This window comes from Heterodontus francisci, chromosome 26 (genome assembly GCF_036365525.1).
Source record: "Heterodontus francisci isolate sHetFra1 chromosome 26, sHetFra1.hap1, whole genome shotgun sequence".
In the NCBI taxonomy this organism is placed as follows: Eukaryota; Metazoa; Chordata; class Chondrichthyes; order Heterodontiformes; family Heterodontidae; genus Heterodontus; species Heterodontus francisci.
The window spans coordinates 28672816-28694265 of NC_090396.1; the positions used below are offsets into that span (position 1 = coordinate 28672816).

At 42.8% G+C, this 21450-nt stretch overlaps 1 protein-coding gene across 1 annotated transcript in view; it reads right to left on the reverse strand.

Annotated features, from left to right (window-relative positions):
* The window catches only part of map2k4a (mitogen-activated protein kinase kinase 4a), a 206060-nt gene that overhangs the window by 93943 nt on the left and 90667 nt on the right, over positions 1-21450 (reverse strand). The gene's annotated exons all lie outside the window — the stretch shown is intronic.

A 21450-nucleotide genomic window follows, 5' to 3' on the forward strand; every position in this document is an offset into this window, starting at 1 on the left:
TAGAGAGAATAATAGCTTAATAGCTTTTTTAAAAAAAACTTTTATGTAGTGTCTTTAATGTAATAAAATATCCCAAGAAGCTTCACAGCAGCATTTTAAACCAAATTATGACAACGAGCCACATAAGGAGATATTAGGTCAGATGACCAAAAGCTTGGTCATAGAGGCAGATTTTAAGGAGTATTTTAAAGGAGGAAAGAGAGGCAGAGAGGTGTAAGGAGAGAACTCCAGAGCTTAGGTCCTAGGCAACTGAAGGCATGGCCAATAATGGCGGAGTGATTAAAATCAGGGTGCTCAAAGGACCTGAATTTGAGGACTACAGATGTGTGGGAGGGTTGTGGGCTGGTGGAGATTACAGAGATAGGGAGGGGCAAGGCCATGGAGGGATTTGAAAACAAGGGTAAGAATTTTAAAATCAAGACTTGCTTGACTGGGAGCCAATGTAGGTCAGCAAGCACAGGCGTGATGGGCGAATGGGACTCAGTCCAAGTAAAGGCAGCGGAGTTTTGAAGGACCTCAAGTTTATGGAGGGTAGAATGTGGGAGGCCAGCCAGGACTGCATTGGAATAGTCAAGTGTAGAGTTAACGAAGGCATGGTCGAGCTTTTCAGCAGATTAGCTGATACAGGGGCGAAGTCAGGCAATATTAAGAGATGGGAAAAGGTGGTCTTAGTGCTGCTACAAATGTGTGGTCAGAAGCTCATCTCCAGGTCAAATACAACACCAAGGTTGCAAACAGACTGGTTTAGTCTCAGACTATTGTCAGGGAGACGGATGGAGTTGGCAGCTGGGGAACAGAGTTTGCTGTCCGGACCAAAAACAATGGCTTCAGTCTTCCCAATATTTAACTGGAGGAAATTTCTGCTCATTTAGTATTGGATGTCAGTTAAGCAGTCTGATAATTCAGCAACTGTGGAGGGGTTGAGAGAGGTGTTCATGAGGTAGAGTTGGCTTTCATCATGTGTATGTGATAACTAACGCTGTCCTTTCAGATGATGTCGCCAAAGGGCAGCATGTGTGAGAAAAATAGGAGTGATCCGTGGGTGACTCCAGAAGCAAAAGTGTGGGAGCAGGAAGAGAAGCCATTGCAAGTGATACTCATGATACAATTCTATAGGTAATAATGGAACCAGTGAGAGCAGCCCCACCCAGCTGGACAACAGTGCACAGGCAACGGAGGAGGGGGTGTGGTCAACTGTGTCAAAGGCTGCAGACAGGTCAAGAAGGATGAGGTGGCAAAGTTTACTCTATCACAGTCACACTGGATGTAATGTGACTTTGGTAACAGCTGTTTCGGTATTGTGGGGCAGAAATCTGATTGGAGGGATGCAAACATGGAGTTCTGGGAAAGGTGGGCACGGATTTGGGAGGAGACAACATGTTAAAGGAATTTGGAGAAGAAAGGTTGAAGATGGGACGGAAGTTTGCAAGGATGGCGAGGTCAAGTGTTTTTTTTGAGAGGGATGACGACAGCAGTTTTAAAGGAAAGAGGGACAACACCTGAAGAGAGTGGCCTGTTAATAATATTGCCTAACATAAGGAGCAGAGAGAAAATTGGGTGGTCAACAGTTTTTGGAATGGGTCAAGGGGGCAGGAGGTGGGTCTCTGACAAGATGAGCTTGGAAAGGCATATGGGGAAATAGAGAAACAAAAGAAAGATGCGAGTTCAGGGCTAGGGCAGAGAGGAACTTTAGGCAGGTGGGCTAGAGGAAAGGACAGACATGGCAAGCAACAGATTGGATGGTCTCAAATTTAATGACAAAGAAATCCATGAGCTGTTCACACTTACTATTGGAGATGAGAGTGGAGGAGACAGGGGACAGGGGTTTAAGATGATAGTATGCCGTAGAGAAAAGCCACCAGGGATTATCTTTGCATTCAAGGATGATCCTGGAAAGATGAGCAGTTTTAGCAGACGACAGCAGGACCAGAGAGTGTTTTATGCGCTCTCCAGATCTGCCAACGGATGGCTAAACCAGTTGTCCACCATATCCTTTCAAGTCTGTGTCCCTTGGATTTGAGAGAGCAACGATGCGGGCTGTACCAGAGGCAACGGCCAGGGTAAGAAAGAGTAATGATTTTACTGGGGGCTAGGATGTCAAGGGTGATGAGGATGCGGTTGAGAAAATTAGTAGTTGCAGAAATGTGGTGAATGGAAGACCAAAGGCTAGGCAATTGAGATTTTGAAAGTGCAGGGGGATGTGGGTGGAGAGTGATACAAGGAAATGATTGATATGATGGGTCTACCAAGACTACATAAGACAGCAAGGTCAAGAGGGCAGCCATGAATATGGGTTAGGGAGTTTACTTGCACAGAGATGTTTAGGGAGGATAAGAGGGCAGTACACTCAGAGGACAGAACAAGATGAGTTGAGATGGAGGTTAAAACCACCGAGGAGAAGTCACTCGGTGCAGAGGCTGAAGGAGGAAAGTAGTGAAGATACCTCTGAGAAAAATTTTAGTTGCACTTGGGAGGGCAATAGAGAACCATGATTTTGAATGAGAGGTGAGGGGGTGGAACAAGGTGCGATGCTCAAAGGAAGAGAAAATGCTCAAGGAGTAGGAGGTCAGACCAAGATGTGATCTGATTTAAAGCGCCACACTGCCACTGACTGTCTCGGCGGGGCAAGTGGTTGAAGATATAGCCAGGCGGGGAGGCTTTATTAAGGGGAAGGTGTCATCAGCCCTCAGCCAGGTTTCCGCTAAGGCCATGCCGTCAATGCAATCATCCACAATAAGTTCACGCATGGCAAGGGCCTTGTTCACAAGTAAAAGGGCATTCTGGAGAAAAGATGTGTGGGGGTGGTGATCTGCTAGCACAGTCCACAGGGTCAGCAGTGGGAGAGGCAAGTTGAACAGGATGGAGATTGACAAGAGAGTGGGATGGATAATTGGGGTTGCTGCTCATATAAAGCCCTTTAGAGGATTCCAAGAGAGGCATGGAGGGAAACTGTAGGCTTATCTAAGAGGGAGTCAAGCCTGGGACAGTGGCAAGAGAGCAAGGGTTGGGGTCGGGAATTGGGAGAGCATAGCACCTGGGAGCGGAGAAGTGAAAAGAGGCATGGCGATAGAATACCGCAGCCTATGAGGGATAAAGAGAAAAGAAGTTAAAATGATTAGAAGTTGAAATACAGTGATGGGCTCGGGTCCAGAGTGGCAACCAAAACATGCACGCAAATGGACTTGGGGAATCAAATTACATCGGTCTTGTCAGATAAAAACCTGATAGTAAATGGGAATTAGGAAATAGATAAAAGCTAACAGGAAGGAGTCCAGAGGTCCCTTGGTGGTATAGCATTGACTTAAGTAGGGTGGAGTCAGCATGGAGCATTGACAAACTGTTATCAGAGTTTGGAGAAAGGTGTAGCAAGTGAAGTCCAGAAGCTTTTCTTTAAAAAACAAAACAAACAAAAACAAACAAACAAAAAAAAAAATCGCTGTATTCTCAAATCTTCTAAAAATAAATATTCCCAAGAATTTACTTAAACATGAACTCTATTACTAGTACAGAAGCCATCAAGCCGTTTATGGGTCGCTGATGAACTCACGTTCAAGGATCATTCTCATGCTTAACAAGCAGCATTGTCGGAAACAGCAGGATCTGCAATTTCAAGTCAGCTGCAGCAAGACTCCAGAGCCATCCAAAACTGGGAGCGTGGCTTCTCACTATTGATGGCTTGATAGCAACTCTCAGGCTGGTGTGTCATGCTCTTTTCTAGGGAGCTGCTCTCCAGAACATTTCTCAAGACCACTGCCACTGGAGAACCTCCAAAGCAGTGAGCTAAGACCTTATTTGATGCAAGATTCGCCAAAGTTTTACAAGACGAGAGGATATTTTAAACAAAAAGTATCCCAAGCTTTACTTCTCCTTTATCACTTATTGTATAAATTACTGTAATTATTATGCTCTGAGACAGTGCTATAAACCCTCGCAGATATGTTGGTCCTTTTCACATGTATTGTACCCCTTTTTTAGTGCAATGTAAAATGTTGCACATATTTTGGAATGCTCCCTAAACCTACAACAATCATACTTTAATTTTGCCCAAGGCACGAAACTGCAATACTGTAAAAAATTAAACCTTTAATTTCATGTCACTTAATGCAGACCCTCAAATGCAGTTGCTACTGTCCACGAACTGTATAGCGCCAGAGTCCTCATCAAGTAATTAAAACACTCTAGACCTGTTAAAGTGAAGATAACAGACAGCCCAATATGCTTGCAGTCCAGCTCATTTCCTTGTATGATATGAGGTTTCTCTTTGGCTCAAACTGCTATTTTAAATGGAAGCTCTCAATTCAATTTCAAGGAAGGCTCCCTTATTGTTGTCGGCTACCTCCATTTCACGACATTTTAACTAAATCATGACGACATTATTAGTTGCACTATAAAGAATTTAGCAAGTTCGAAGCTGAATAAATGGCCACTTAGGTTTTATGAATTGCTCCAAATCAATGGTGAGCACCGGTTTACTTGTTTGACAGTGGTGGTGATAGCCCTTTCCTTGGTTTTGACACAAAAAAAAAATTGAAAACATTACACCTAGAGTTTGACTTGCACAATCTTCTTCCCTTTGTCTTTGGGTGAAAAACTGCTGATGGGAGGCAGTATTCAATTACTGAATATTTGCAACAATGCACCCACTCCCAAAACAGTGGGTGTGATTGCTTGCCGTGGGAGGGGGGAGGGGGTGGTGAAACAGAAGAAAACGAGCTAGCATCAGATTTTATAAAGTTAGAGAGGGGAAAAGTAATCAACAGTAGCAAATGGAAAAATTACAAGATAAAATAAAGAGAGGGAAAACAATAGAAGCAATAAAGAGACCAGAGTCATCTTTTCATTTATATACAAGTACTTCAGTCTGGGATTTCACTGCATGACCCAAATATAAACAAAATTCAGCAAGCCCAGAAAATATGCTCCTTGGTCTTTTTAACACCCCAAGAACACAAGCTGCAGTTATTTATTTATACATAAAAGGTGCATTGAACTGACCAGTCAATTGAAATATCAAGTATTAAGGAGTTAATATACATGGATATATGTTGCAAGTCAATTAATAATTTCCTGTGAATGCAAAAATATGGTTAGAATATGACCAATGTTAGGAAGGATCTAGGAATTCAAACCTGGAATATGAGTATTTTCATGAAATATAAAATTGCATGTGAACCCTAAAGCGAGAGAGACATGAATGTTAAGAAAATTTAGTGTCTCAACATGTCCGTAAGAATGTCTCACGCACTTCATGTACAATGTCATTTGAGCACAGTCATTATTACTACGTTGACAAATGCAGCAGCTACTTGGCCCACAGCAAAGTCCCATAAACAACTTGCATTTACATAGCATCTTTAAAAGTAGGAAAATCTCTGAAGGCATTTAAAGGAACGTAATCAGACAAAACTGACAGCCAAAGGAGGAGATGTTATGATGAATAATGAAAATCAAAGAGGTAGAAGGGAATGCAGGGCTTACACAAAGTTGTAAGGCCAGGGGAGGTTGCAGACATAGAGAGGGGTGAGGCCATGGAGGCATTTGAGTATGAGGATAAGATTTTTAAAATTGAGGGTCTGGTAAATTGGGAACCAATGTAGGCCGGTGAGCACAGGGGTGATGGGTAAGCGAAACTTGGTGCAGCTTAGAATATGGGCAGCAGAATTTTGGAAAAGCTCACGTTTATGGAGGATGCAAGATGGGATGCCAGCCAGGAGGGCACTGGAATAATGCATGAGATAATAAAAGCACTGATGACAGTTTCAGATGAACTGGAGCGAGATGGAGACAGGTGATGTTACAGAGGTCAAGGTAAGTGGTCTTTCGGAGAAGATATGGGATCAGAAGCTCAGCTCAGGGCCAAACAGTCCTGAGATAGTTCATCTATTCTTCATAATGGTCGAGAGAGATAGCTCTTCAACAGTTTAGTGGAGCTTAATGTAATATCTGTGCTCCCTCCCTTTAACATAGTTATCCCAAAAGAAAGCACTTCCCTCAGTCCAGGTCAGCTTACCTTATGCCCTCTCGGCCTGAAGTGAAATCTGAGCCCACAACCTTCTGATTCAAGAGATAAAAGTATACAACTGAGCCAAACTGACACTATGAAGTAATTTTTATATAAATGCTCAGAAGCAAAGTGAGGGTATTACAGGTTGAAGCTGAAGCCTAAGCATACCACACACTAAGCTACAACACAAAGCAAGTGCAATCCAGTATGACAGAAAATTCAGTTTACTTCATATCAATTACACCACGGCATTTAATCCTCAATTCATCTTCACAAATGGGTATTCTTGAAAATAGTGAAAGACATTCTAGAGAGAGGAAAAAACATACAATTAAATCCATGATAGCTCTCAAGAGTTTTAAAAAAAAAACACAACTTGTATCCAGACTTCGTGTGGTAACTAATCGAATAAAAGAGCAAAACAAATACTAGTCTCAGCATTGGTTATCCACCGTCCGTGCAGTCACTATTTTCTTACTATAAAACAAGGTAAACAATATATAGTTCTCGCCTTATTTGTCATCAATAAACAGTGGTTGCAGACACCTGTATTCATACTGTTGAGAGCACAACTTTTTTTTTTAGAACTTAGATAATTGAGAAATATCAGCACTAATCTAGATTGACTCAGTTGGTAGCATTAAATCAATTAAACAGAAGTTTGTGGGTTCAAATCCCACTCCAGCATTTGGACACAATCCAGGCTGACATTTCAGATGAGATGCTAAACCAAAGATTGTCTGCCTAGTCAAGTAAAGTTAGTTAAAGAGCCTATGGTCTCATTTGATGATCTTTTGCCTTACATTTGGAATACATTTCAGCATCTAAAACATTCCAGGTTTTTGTTGGTGCTGGTTTATGAAGACACTTGTAAAGATGAGTTGTGGTACTCACATTACAAAGCGTCCTTGTTTTAAAACTACATCAATGTTTGGTTCATCATCCCTCATGACATGATGTTCAAATCAGTGTTATTTTGATCAACAAGTCACTTAATATTTAATGATCATGGAAAGCAATTTTGTCAGCATTAAATCCTCATCTTCCAGCCTCTCTCCTGGGACCATAATTCCATGCCAAGTCAAATTCCATTCATGAGTACCATTTTATCCTTCAGCATTAAGAGATAGTATCCTCCAATCTGCCAGAAATACTATAATGCGTGACTCTTCACTGCCTTATACAATTATTAACGGCAGAGGCTACCTTTACATTCACCATGGAGCTGCTGAGAGAATTCAGGAGACAACAACCTATATTTATATACCGCCTTTAAGTTACTAAAAAGGTCCCAAGGTGCTGCACAGGAGTGTTATAAAGCAAAATTGGACACCAAGCCATTTAAACCAATATTAGAGCAGATGGCCAAAAGCTTGGTCAAAGAGGTAGGTTTTAAGCAGCATCTTAAAAGGAGGAAAGGGAGGTTAAGGGGTTTAGGGAGGGAATTCAAGCTTAGGACCAAGGCAGCTGAAAGCATGGTCACCCAAGGTCGAGCAATTAAAATGGGGAATGCTCAACAGCCCAGAATTAAATGAGCGCAGGTATCTCGGAAGGTTGTGGGACTGGAGTAGTTTACAGAGGTAGAGGGAAGTGAGGCCAAGGAGGAATTTGAACATAGAATCATAAAATCATAGAATGATTACAGCACAGGAGGCAGCCATTCGGTCTGTTGTGTCCATGCCGACTCTCTACAAGAGCAACTCACAGTGTCCCACTCCTTCACCTTTTCCCCATAGCCCTGGAAATTTCTCTCTTCAGGTAATTATCCAATACTGTTTTGAAAGCCACGATTAAATCTGCCCCCATCACACTCTCAGACAGTGCATTCCAAAGATGAGAATTAGGTGTTGTTTGACTACGAGCCAACGTAGGTTAGCAAGCACAAGGGTGATGGGTAAAAAGGAGTTGGTGCAAGTTCGGACAAAGGCACCAGAGCTTTGGATTGCCTCAAGTTTATGCAGGCCTGCCAAACGTGTTGGAATAGTCAAGTCTAGAGGTAACAAAGGCAGAGATGAGGAGTTTAGCAGAAGCTGCGGCAGGGGCAGAGCAAGGGAACGTTACAGAGGTCGAAATAGGCAGTCTTCGTGATGGCGCAAATATGGGGTCAGAAGCTCACCTCGGGGTCAAAGATGACAATGAGGTCACAAACAGTCCTGCTTCAGCCTCAGACAGTGGCCAGGGAGGGGGACAGAATTGGTAGGTAAGGAACAGAGCTTACAGCCGGGACCAATGTCTCCCTAATTTTAAATTAGAAGAAATTTCTGCTCATCCAGTATCGAATGCCAGACAAAAAGTGAGATAATTTAGCAACAGTGGAGGAGTCAAGAAAGGTGATGGCGAGATAGGACTGGGTTTAATCAATTTATGTGAAAACTAATGAAGCATTTTCAAATGATGCTGGAGGGGCAGCATGTAGGTGAGAAATAGGAGGGGGCCATGGATAGATCCTTGGGTGACGCCAGAGGTAACTGAGAGAGAGTGGGAAGAGAAGTCATTGCAAGTGATACTCTAACTACAATTAGGCAGATAATACAACCAGGCAAGTGCAGTCCCACCCAGCTGGATAACAATGGAGTGGCGCTTGAGGAGGATGATGTCATTAATTGTGCCAAAAGCTGCAGACAGGTCGAGAAGGACGATGAGGGATAGTTTATCTTTGCCACATCATCATAGGACATCATCTGTGACTTTTCCAAGAGCTCTTTCAGTCTATGGCAAGGGTGGAAACCTAACTGCAGGCATTCAAACATTGAGTTCTGGGAAAAGATGGGCAGAGATTTGGGAGATGATGACAGGTTTAAAGGACTTTGAACAGGAAAGGGAGGTTGGAAATCAGGCAATAGTTTGCAAGACTGTAGGGTCAAGGGTCTTTTTTGAGAGGGGCAATGATATCAGATTTAAAAGAGAACATTTAACATTATCAGCTAACACGGGACCTGAAAGGCAAGTTGGGTGATCAACAGTTTAGTTGGAATTGGGTTGAGGGAGCAGGTGGTGAATCTTATGGACAAGATGAGCTTGAACGAAGACGACATGAAGGGAGATAGGAGGAAAACTAGAGAAGGATACAGCATCAGAATTAGGGCATGGGGAACTTTAGAGGCAGCTTGGGCCGATAGGTTAGTGGAAGGGAGGGAAGCAGCACAGGCAGCTGGTTTAGTCTCATTTTTAGTGGCAAAAGTAGTCCATGAGCTCCTCACACTTAGTGTTGAAGAGAGTGAAGAAAAGAAAAGAGAGAGGGGTTTTAAACCCCAGTGCGCAGTAGAGAAAAGCAGCCAGGGTTATCTCTGCATTTGAGATGAGAGTTATATCTGCATCAGTAATTTCACATAATCAAAACCACACTGTTATATAGCACTGCTATTCAGCCTTGTTCTACCAGTTTTGTCCGATAGTCACCCAGCAAGAACTATTTGACCACTGGACACATGGCCTACCCCACCTGTGCCTATACTAGTTCATGAACTGGAACGATTAACTCTAACTAAATATCCCATATCCTTTTATTGTCTTTATTTCAAATGGTTATCAATTTCCCTTTTAAGTTTTAGCCTTTAAAACTAAATGTAACCGACACTGTATAAATGACTGCTCTTCAGTAAATTTGTATCCATAAATAACAATCTTGGTATTAATATTTTAGGGTTTTAGTCACTCGAAAATTTTTGTGAATTGGTAGATGCACAAAACGAATCAAAGTAGTGCATCACAACATTTAAATAATCTATTCATGTAAAGAATGGTGGACAAAGCTTAATTTTATACTAACTGTACCAAAACTGGTATAATGATTAAAATTAATGACTGCAAGCCCTCACACAATATTGCACCCATAGGTCTTTGACAGAAATTTCAGTTAACCTAAACAAAACAGCAGCAAGATAGCTATAACCAACAGCCAAAATAGCAGGAGAGAGAGAATCGCAAGGCAGAATGTGTTAAAGGAGGTTACACTTATGTCAAACAATGAGACCAAAACTAATGCAAAATTATTCTTCATTCTTTCAAACTCCACTCAATTAAGATATCAAGTTAACACAGAAAGAGACAGGGGAAACCTCAAGGTATAAAAGTGTTCAGGTTAGCTTGTGTATGTAGGGTTAAAGCAAGATACTGCTGATGCTGGAAATCTGAAATAAAAACAGAAAACACTTGAAATACTCAGGTCAGACAGTATCTGTAGGGAGAGGAAAAGCAGAATCAGCGTTTGAGGTTGATGACTTTCATCAGAATGAGTTCTGATGAAAGGTTATTGACCCCAAATGTTAACTCGGTTTCTCTCTCCACAGATGCTGCCTGACTTGATGAAAGCAAGGTTGTCCACGTAGCTACATTATGATGCCAATGAGATTCTAAATGTTGGTCCAAATGAGTAGAATGGCCTCTGGTAATGCCGTCCTTGCAGATTAATTCCAGTATCAAATTCACCAACCTGCTTAGTGATGGGAAGAAAATATGTTTGGTAATATTGAAGTTATATTGGCACATCAAAGTAACATCTTGGTTTAAGTGTGGTTAATTTAAGAAACAATTTCAGAAAGACAGGTTAATAGACTGGACAAATAGAGTAACATTTAATGCAGAGACATGCAAGGTAATGCATTTTGAAAGAAAAGGGGGAGGGTGTATACAGTAAAGAGTGGGATTTTAAAAATAGAAAAAGATGTAGGAGTTTTAGTACACAAATCTTTAAGTGGCAGCGCATGCCGATAGTGTTTTAAAAAAAAAACGCATGGGACCCAAAACAGAGATGATGCTGAACCTTTACAAATTAATGGTTAGGCTGCAGTTAGAACATGGTGTCCAGTTTTGGGCACTTCACTTTTGCAAAGATGACTATGTAGCGTACAGGAGATTCACCAGGGACGAGCGTTCGTTATGAGGGTTCACAAGAGTATAGGAGCTCCTTTCATCAGAGCAACAAAAGATTAAAAGAGGATCTGATAAGAGTCTTCAAAATTAAGAGTGATTTGATAAGGTAAATTGGAAAAACTAGAACTATTTCCACTGGTAACTTGGTAACAAGAGATCATAAACTCAAGATCAGCACCAGAAAAATGAAGGGAAAGTTAAGACTTTTTTTTATACACAGAGGTTGTTAGCATATGGAATATCAAAGCAGAAATAGTGGTGAGCGCATAATTTATAACTTTTGAGAAGTGAATAAATAACAATTCCTTCAAAGTCAGCACAAGTGAAATGAACTGAATGAATCTTACAGCACAGCAGGAAGCCAATGATTCAAATGATAAAAAGGCAAGGAATCAAATTCCACACAGTCACTTCTTGAGCCAAATGAAACTCAGTTTTCATCTGCAGCATATGTGATTAGTGTGTCACAAGACAATCATTTCATCCGACTTTGCTCCCCCAACCCAGTGCATGACAGTATATCTTATTCACAAATGGGAGTTTTGGTAGCTGAACATACAGATATTATTTAAGGCAGGAAATTGGAACAAAAGCCCAACAAAATTATAACCAAGTTTGACAATTCTAATGTGTCTATTATGATAAATCATACAGTCATAGAGATACAGCACTGAAACAGGCCCTTCGACCCACCGAGTCTGTGCCGACCATCAACCACCCATTTATACTAATCCTATATTCCCTACCACATCCCCACCTTCCCTCAATTCTCCAACCACCTACCGACACTTGGGGCAATTTACAATGGCCAATTTACCTATCAACCTGCAAGTCTTTGGCTGTGGGAGGAAACCGGTGCACCCGGCGGAAACCCACGCGGTCACAGGGGGAACTTGCAAACTCCGGAACTGAACCCAGGTCGCTGGATCTGTGAGGCTGCGGTGCTAACCACTGCGCCACCCCATATGGCGAAGTTACGTAATAGGCTGCACAGTACTGACAAATATACAAAACACCTGCTACAAAATTTTAATGCACAGAACCAATTAGAATTTAAAGTACAGGCAAGCAGATATATTCACTTCCATTAGTCAGAGAAAAGAGATGTAAACAACACTCACTCACAAATATTAATATGTATTTTGCAAATAAGATGCTCTATTGATAACTAGCTGCACAAAAACTGAAAACCATATTCCGTTTCTAACATAGCCGAGACACACAAATCCAAGTGCTGTGTGTGTTGCGCTCTCCCCAACAAGTCAGGAGTTTACAATAGAGGCTGCACTGTTGTCTAGGATGCAAATACAAATATAATTCAAATGAATTATCAAGTCTAATTACTGGTTCCAGAATGCCAATTTTTATGTTACACATGATGCAATTCCAAACAAACCTTGTCCATTTCATTTCCAATGATATGAAGTCTTCATCTACAGGAGCTGAAAGTTCCAAAGATCCATGGTCTGGGCCCTGTTTTGAGTTGGGCCTGGACCTGCAGAAAATATTGGTGTAAAATCTAATAGGCTAATAACAAGTGGTAAATGTTAGCAGTGCAACATTTAATTTTTGAAGCTAATGGAAACTCGTCAAATAGCTAACTTAGAACAATAGTGAACAGATATGCAAATGTTGCTTTGGGATTCTCAATGTATTGATATTGGACCAGTACAACCACACATACACTAACATTTTTTCCAACTATAAAACTTCAAGATAGCTGATGCTTGTACACAGTTGTTTAAAAAACGCAATCCTGTAAGCCACACGTTATTTCAAGAAAAAAAACAATACCCAATTTCCTTTCAGCAACTTTACATGTCAGCGTACCAGACTTAAGAATGCCATTAAACCTCATTTCGCATTGGTTAAATTGGAGACACGAATGGAAAACTCAAATTGAAACTGAATACATCAACACAAATAAATTTTTACAAAATTGCTCTTTGATCTTTCAAATGAAGAAAATTTTCAGATTAAAAATTTTCCACCAGTTCAATGGTGACAACCCTCCAAGGAACTCTGCACTCTTCAAATTCTGGCCTCTTGTGCATTCCTGGTTTCCTTCACCCCTTTACTGGGAGCTGTGCCTTGAGTAGTCCAGCTTCTAAACTCTGGAAATCCATCCCTAAATCTCTTGGCCTCTCTACCTCGCCTTCCACTTTTGAGATGCTCCTTAAAACCTAACACTTTGATCATGCTTTTGATCACCTCTCCTAACTTTGCCTTCTGTGGCTCAGTGTCAAATTTTCACCGATAACATTTCCATGAGGTGTGTTGGAACGTTTTATCACATTAAAGGTGCTTTGTAAATGCAAGTTGCTGTTGGTCAGCAATCATACTGTAGAGGGAAGTTTGCACGAATCTAATCTATACATGGCAGCACTCTGTGGCCAGGCTGTTACAAAGATAACACTGTGTTTATCTACTTTAGTTGTATAGCTGTTCAGCTATAATTTTTCAATGATGCAACATAAAAAGCCAGCAAAAGTGACTTAATAAGCACATGGGTTCTGGGCATTAGCATGGTGATATGATGAAAGAAATACAGGAATCATGTTCCAGGTCTATCTGCTTATTCACCCAGGCTAAGCTGCCAGACAGAACTATACCCTTTGTGCATCTAATTTGTTTCTTAAATATACCTATGGGGCCTATGCCAAGATACCTGAGCAAATATGTTTCATTTAAGCAGGTTATATTGTGATGTGACTTGCTTTAACACGTATGTAAACATTCTACAGGTCTGTTACTCCATGTGTTTTACAGCATGTTTGTGCTTTAATGGATTGGGGAGGGGTTTTCATGGAGCAACAGAGGTTTGTGTGAGAGGTGGGAAGGGGCCCTAAAAATTGTTAATCCAGCTCTGATCTCTGAGAATCAAGTCAAAACATTGTCAGAGTCAGACAGCACAGAAACAGGCCCTTCAGCCCACCGCGCCCACGCCGGCCATCAGCCTATCTGTTCTAATCCCATTTTCCAGCACTTGGCCCGAAGCCTTGTATGCTTATGGCATTTCAAGTGCTCATCTAAATATTTCTTAAATGTTGAGGGTTCCTGTCTCTACCACCCCTTCAGGCAGTGTGTTCCAGAATCCAACCACCCTCTGGGTGAAAAAAAATTTCCTCAAATCCCCTCTAAACCTCCTGCCCTTTACCTTAAATCTATGCCCCCTGGTTATTGACACCTCCGCTAAGGGAAAAAGTTTCTTCCCATCTATGCCCCTCATAACTTTGTATACCTCAATCAGGTCACCCCTCAGCCTTCTCTGCTCGAAGGAAAACAATCCTAGCCTATCCAGTCTCTCTTCATAGCTGAAATGCTCCAGCCCAGGCAACATCCTGGTGAATCGCCTCTGCACCCTCTCCAGTACAATCACTTTCTTCCTAGTGTGACGACCAGAACTGTACACAGTACTCCAGCTGTGGTCTAACTAGCATTTTATACAGCTTCATCATAACCTCCCTGCTCTTATATTCGATGCCTCGGCTAATAAAGGCAAGTAACCCATATGCCTTCCTAACCACCTTATCTACCTGTGCTGCTGCCTTCAGTGATCTATGGACAAGTATACCAAGGTCCCTCAGACCCTCTGCACTTCCTAGGGTTCTACCATCCATTGTATATTCCCTTCTCTTGTTAGTTCTCCCAAAATGCATCACCTCACACTTCTCAGGATTAAATTCCATTTGCCACTGCTCTGCCCAACTTACCAACCCATCTATACCGTCCTGTAATCTAAGGCTTTCCTCCTCACTATTTACGACACCAACAATTTTCATGTCATCTGCGAACTTACTGCTAATTCCTTCCATATTCACGTCTAAATCATTAATGTACACTACAAACAGCAAGGGTCCCAGCACTGATCCCTGCAGTACACCACTGGTCACAGGCTTCCAATCGCAAAAACAACCCTCGACCATCAGCCTTGCCTCCTGCCACGAAGCCAATTTTGGATCCAATTTGCCAAATTGCCCTGGATCCCATGGGTTCTTACCTTCTTGACCAATCTCCCATGTGGGACCTTATCAAAAGCCTTTCTGAAGTCCATGTAGACTACATCAACTGCTTTACCCTCATCTACACACCTAGTCACAACCCTCAAAAAATTCAATCAAATTTGTTAGATATTATCTCCCCCTGACAAAGCCTTCCTTGATTAATCCCTGCCTCTCCAAGTGGAGATTAATCCTGCTCCCCAGAATTTTTTCCAATTGTTTCCCTACCACTGATGTTAGACTCACAGGCCTGTAATTACCTGGTTTATCCCTACTACCCTTCTTGAATAACGGTACCATATGCACTGTCCTCCAGCACTCCTCCTGTGGCCAGAGATGATTTGAAAATTTGTGTCACCCCTGCAATCTCCTCTCTTGCCTCACATAGCAGCCTGGGATACATCTCATCTGGGCCTGGGGATTTATCCACTTTTAAGTCCACTAAAACCACTAATAACTCAATGCTGAACCTGGACCTGAAACATGAACTCTGCTTCTCTCTCCACAGATGCTGCCACACCTGAGTATTTACAGTATTTCTTGTTTTTATTTAATACTTCAATGCTAATTTGTTCTAGTACATCACAATCCCCCTCCCTGATCTCTACACCTGCATTCCATGGGCTCTTACCTTCTTGACCAATCTTCCATGTGGGACTTTATCAAAAGCCTTTCTGAAGTCCATGTAGATTACATCAACTGCTTTACCCTCATCTACACACCTAGTCACACCCTCAAAACCTTGAAGGTATGAGGCGCAAGTTGGCTATGATGGATTGGGACGACGGTGGAAAGGCAATGGCAAACATTCAAAGAGCGCATGGATGAACTGCAACAATTGTTTATTCCTGTCTGGCGCAAAAGTAAAATGGGAAAGGTAGCCAGACTATGTCTTACAAGGGAAATTAGAGATAGCATTAGATCCAAGGAAGAGGCATATAAATTCGCCAGAAAAAAACAACAGACCTGAGGATTGGAAGCAATTTAGAATTCAGCAAAGGAGGACCAAGGGATTATTAAGACGAGGAAAATAGAGTACGAGAGCAAGCTTGCGGGGAACATAAAAACTGACTGTAAAAGTTTCTATAGGTATGTGAAGCGAAAAAGACTAGGGAAGACTTAGGTCTCTTAGTCAAAAACAGGGGAATTTATTATGGGGAACAAAGAAATGGCTGACCAACTAAATGCATACTTTGGTTCTGTCTTCACAAAGGAGGACACAAATATCATACCAGAAATGTTGGGGAACACAGGGTTTAATAAGAGAAGAACTGCAGGAAATCAGTATTAGAGAAATGGTGTTGGGTAAATTGATGGGATTGAAAGCCGATAAATCCCCAGGGCCTGATGGTCTGCATCCCAGAGTACTTAAGGAAGTGGCCCTAGAAAGAGTGGATGCATTGGTGGTCATCTTCCAAGATTCTATAGACTCTGGAACAGTTCCTACAGATTGGAGGGTAGCCAATGTAACCCCACTATTTAAAAAGGGAGGTAGAGAGAAAGCAGGGAATTATAGACCAATCCGCCTGACGTCAGTAGTGGGGAAAATTCCTGAGTCCATTATCAAAGATTTTATCACGGAGCACTTGGAGAACAGTGGCAGAATCGGACAGAGTCAGCATGGATTTACAAAAGGGAAATCATGCTTGACAAATCTACTAGAATTTTTCAAGGATGTAACAAGTAGAGTTGATGAGGGAGAGCCAGTGGATGTGGTTTATTTGGACTTTCAGAAAGATTTTGATAAAGTCCCACATGAGAGATGAGCGTGTAAAATTAAAGCACTTGGGATAGGGGGTAGTGTATTGCGATGGATAGAAAATTGGTTGGCAGACAGGAAACAAAGAGTAGGGATAAAAGCAAAATACTGCGGATGCTGGAAGTCTGAATTAAAAACAAGAAATGCTGGAAATCCTCAGCAGGTCTGTCAGCATCTATGGAGAGAGAAGCAGAGTTAACGTTTGTCAGTGACCCTTCTTCAGAACTAGCAGATATTAGAAATGTGAAAGGTTTTAAGTAAGTAAAGCAGGGGTGGGGCAAGAGATAACAAAGGAGGAGGTGTAGATAGGACAAAGTTACAGAGAATAACCGACCAGAAGGTCATGGAGCAAAGGCAAACAATATGTTAATGGTGTGTTGAAAGACAAAGCATTAGTACAGATAGGGTGCTAATGGATTGAAAACAGAACAGCCACAAGCACAAACATGAAAAAAAAAAGTGGGTAGGCAAACTGAACAAACTAAGATAAAATAAAATAAAATATACACAAAAAAAAAACTAAAAATAAAAGTAAAATGGGTGGCCCATCATGCTCCGAAATTATTGAACTCAATGTTCAGTCCAGCAGGCTGTAGTGTGCCTAATTGGTAAATGAGATGCTGTTCCTCGAGCTTGCGTTGATGTTCACTGGAACACTGCAGCAATCCCAGGACAGAGATGTGAACATGAGAGCAGGCGAGAGTGTTGAAATGGCAAGCAACCGGAAGCTCGGGGTCATGCTTTCGGACTGAGCAGAGGTGTTCCGCAAAGTGGTCACCCAGTCTGTGTTTGGTCTCCCCAACGTAGAGGAGATCACATTGTGAGCAGGGATAAATGGGTCTTTTTCCGAATGCCAGGCAGTGACTAGTGGGTTACCGCAGGGATCAGAGCTAGGACCCCAGCTATTCACAATATATATTAATGATTTAGATGAGGGAACTAAATGTAATATCTCCAAAATTGCAGGTGACCCAAAACTGGGTGGGAGGGTGAGTTGTGAGGAGGATGCAGAGAGGCTTCAGGGTGATTTGGACATGTTGAATGAGTGGGCTAATGCATGGCAGATGCAGTTTGTGAATAAATGTGAGGTTATCCACTTTGGCAGCAAAAACAGGAAGGCAGATTATTACCTGAAAGGCTATAAACAGAGAGGAGAATATGCAACGAGACCCGGGCGTTCTCATACAGCAGTCGCTGAAGGTAAGCATGCAGATCCAACAGGCGTAAAAAAGGCAAATGGTATGCTGGCCTTCATAGCGAGAGGATTAAAGTACAGGAGCAGGGATGTCTGGCTGCAATTATACAGGGCCTTGGTGAGGCCACACCTGGAATATTGTCTGCAGTTTTGGTCTCCTTATCTGAGGGAGGATGTTCTTGCTATAGAGGGAGTGCAGCGAAGGTTTACCAGACTGATTCCTGGGATGGCAGGACTGACATATGAGGAGAGATTGAGTCGGTCAGGATTATATTCGCTGGAGTTCAGAAGAGTGAGGGGGGATTTCATAGAAACCTATAAAATTATAACAGGACTTGACAGGGTAGATGCAGGAAGGACGTTCCCGATGGTGGGGGAGTCCAGAATCAGGGGTCATAGTCTAAGGATACGGGTAAACCATTCAGGACTGAGATGAGGAGAAATTTCTTCACCCGGAGAGTGGTGAACCTGTGGAATTCACTACCACAAGCAGTTGAGGCCAAAACATTGTTTTTAAGAAGGAGTTAGATATTCTTTTTTCTTCTTTTCTTTTCTTTCTTTTGGGCCTCCTTATCTCGAGAGACAATGGATACGCGCCTGGAGGTGGTCAGTGGTTTGTGAAGCAGCGCCTGGAGTGGCTATAAAGGCCAATTCTGGAGTGACAGGCTCTTCCACAGGTGCTGCAGAGAAATTTGTTTGTTGGGGCTGTTGCACAGTTGGCTCTCCCCTTGCGCCTCTGTCTTTTTTCCTGCCAACTACTAAGTCTCTTCGACTCGCCACAATTTAGCCCTGTCTTTATGGCTGCCCGCCAGCTCTGGCGAATGCTGGCAACTGACTCCCACGACTTGTGATCAATGTCACACGATTTCATGTCGTGTTTGCAGACGTCTTTATAACGGAGACATGGACGGCCGGTGGGTCTGATACCAGTGGCGAGCTCGCTGTACAATGTGTCTTTGGGGATCCTGCCATCTTCCATGCGGCTCACATGGCCAAGCCATCTCAAGCGCCGCTGACTCAGTAGTGTGTATAAGCTGGGGATGTTGGCCGCTTCAAGGACTTCTGTGTTGGAGATATAGTCCTGCCACCTGATGCCAAGTATTCTCCGAAGGCAGCGAAGATGGAATGAATTGAGACGTCGCTCTTGGCTGGCATACGTTGTCCAGGCCTCGCTGCCGTAGAGCAAGGTACTGAGGACACAGGCCTGATACACACGGACTTTTGTGTTCCGTGTCAGTGCGCCATTTTCCCACACTCTCTTGGCCAGTCTGAACATAGCAGTGGAAGCCTTACCCATGCGCTTGTTGATTTCTGCATCTAGAGACAGGTTACTGGTGATAGTTGAGCCTAGGTAGGTGAACTCTTGAACCACTTCCAGAGCGTGGTCGCCAATATTGATGGATGGAGCATTTCTGACATCCTGCCCCATGATGTTCGTTTTCTTGAGGCTGATGGTTAGGCCAAATTCATTGCAGGCAGACGCAAACCTGTCGATGAGACTCTGCAGGCATTCTTCAGTGTGAGATGTTAAAGCAGCATCGTCAGCAAAGAGGAGTTCTCTGATGAGGACTTTCCGTACTTTGGACTTCGCTCTTAGACGGGCAAGGTTGAACAACCTGCCCCCTGATCTTGTGTGGAGGAAAATTCCTTCTTCAGAGGATTTGAACGCATGTGAAAGCAGCAGGGAGAAGAAAATCCCAAAAAGTGTGGGTGCGAGAACACAGCCCTGTTTCACACCACTCAGGATAGGAAAGGGCTCTGATGAGGAGCCACCATGTTGAATTGTGCCTTTCATATTGTCATGGAATGAGGTGATGATACTTAGTAGCTTTGGTGGACATCCGATCTTTTCTAGTAGTCTGAAGAGACCACGTCTGCTGACGAGGTCAAAGGCTTTGGTGAGATCAATGAAAGCAATGTAGAGGGGCATCTGTTGTTCACGGCATTTCTCCTGTATCTGACGAAGGGAGAACAGCATGTCAATAGTCGATCTCTCTGCACGAAAGCCACACTGTGCCTCAGGGTAGACGCGCTCGGCCAGCTTCTGGAGCCTGTTCAGAGCGACTCGAGCAAAGACTTTCCCCACTATGCTGAGCAGGGAGATTCCACGGTAGTTGTTGCAGTCACCGCGGTCACTCTTGGGTTTAAAGGGATCAAAGGATATGGGGCGAAAGTGGGAACAGGTTACTGAGTTGGATGATCAGCTCTGATCATAATGAATGGTGGAGCAGGCTCGAAGGGCCGAATGGCCTACTTCTGCTGCTATTTTCTATGTTTCTATACCTACAACGTCCTTTTCCATAATGAACACAGCTGAAAAGTAATCATTTAAAACCTCACCTCCGCCTCCACACACAGATTGCCACTTTGGTCCTGAACGGGCCCTACTCTTTTCCTGGTTATCCTCTTGCCCTTAATATACTTATAAAACGCCTTGGGATTTTCCTTTATCTTGGCCGCCAGTATTTTTCATGCCCCCCCTTCCCTCTCCTAATTACTTGTTTTGAAAGTATTTTTTCAGTACCCCAGTACACTACCTATACTCCTCTAGGGCCTCCGCTGTTTTCAGCCCTTTGAATCTGCCATCAGCCTCCTTTTTTTCCCTTATCCACTCCTTAAAAACCCTTGACATCCAGGGTTCCCTGGACTTATTGCTCCTATCCTTCACCTTTACGGGAACATGTTGGCCCTGAACTCTCACTATTTCCTTTTTGAATGGCTCCCACTGATCTGATGTAGACTTTCCTACAAGTAGCAGCTCCCAGGCCACTTTGGCCAGATCTTGTTTTAGCATATTGAAATCGGCCTTCCCCCAATTTAGTACCTTTATTTTCGGTCCATCTTTGTCCTTTTCCATAACTACCTTAAATCTTACACAGTTATCGTCACTATCCCCGAAATGCTCCCCCACTCACACTTCTACTTGTCCGGCTTCATTCCCTAAGATTAGGTCTAGTACTGCCCCTTCTCTTGTAGGGCTTTCTACGCGTTGGCTCAAAAAGCTCTTCTGGATGCACGAAGAATTCTGCCCCCTTTAAGCCTTTTGCACTAAAGCTAACCCAGTTAAGTTGAAGTTGAAATCCTCTATTATTTTTACACCTCCCTGAGGTTTGCCTACATATCTGTTGGGAGGCTTGTAGTACACTCCCAGCAAAGTGATTGCCCCCTTTTTGTTTTTAAGTTCTACCCATATGGCCTCTTTAGAGGAACCTTCTAAGGATCCCTCTTTACTGCAGTAATAGACTCCTTGAAAAAGAGTGCAATGCCACCTCCTCTTTTACACCCCTCCACCTCGACCCATTGCCTGAAGATTCTATACCCTGGAATACTAAGTTGCCAGTCCTGCCCTTCCCTCCCTCAGCCATGTCTCTGTGACAGCAATATCATATTCCCACATGTTAATCAATGCCCTCAATTCATCTACCTTACTTGTAAGGCTCCTTGCATTAAAATAGATAAAATCCAGCCTTGCATTACGCGCTTGTGCCTTAACAGGTCTATATTTTCTCTGTCCTCCAGACTGACTTAGTTTCTCTTCTATATTTGGCTGTGCATCATCCTCTACTGTCCCTCCACTCTGGCCAAATTAGCTTAAACCCCCACCCCCCCAACAACTCCC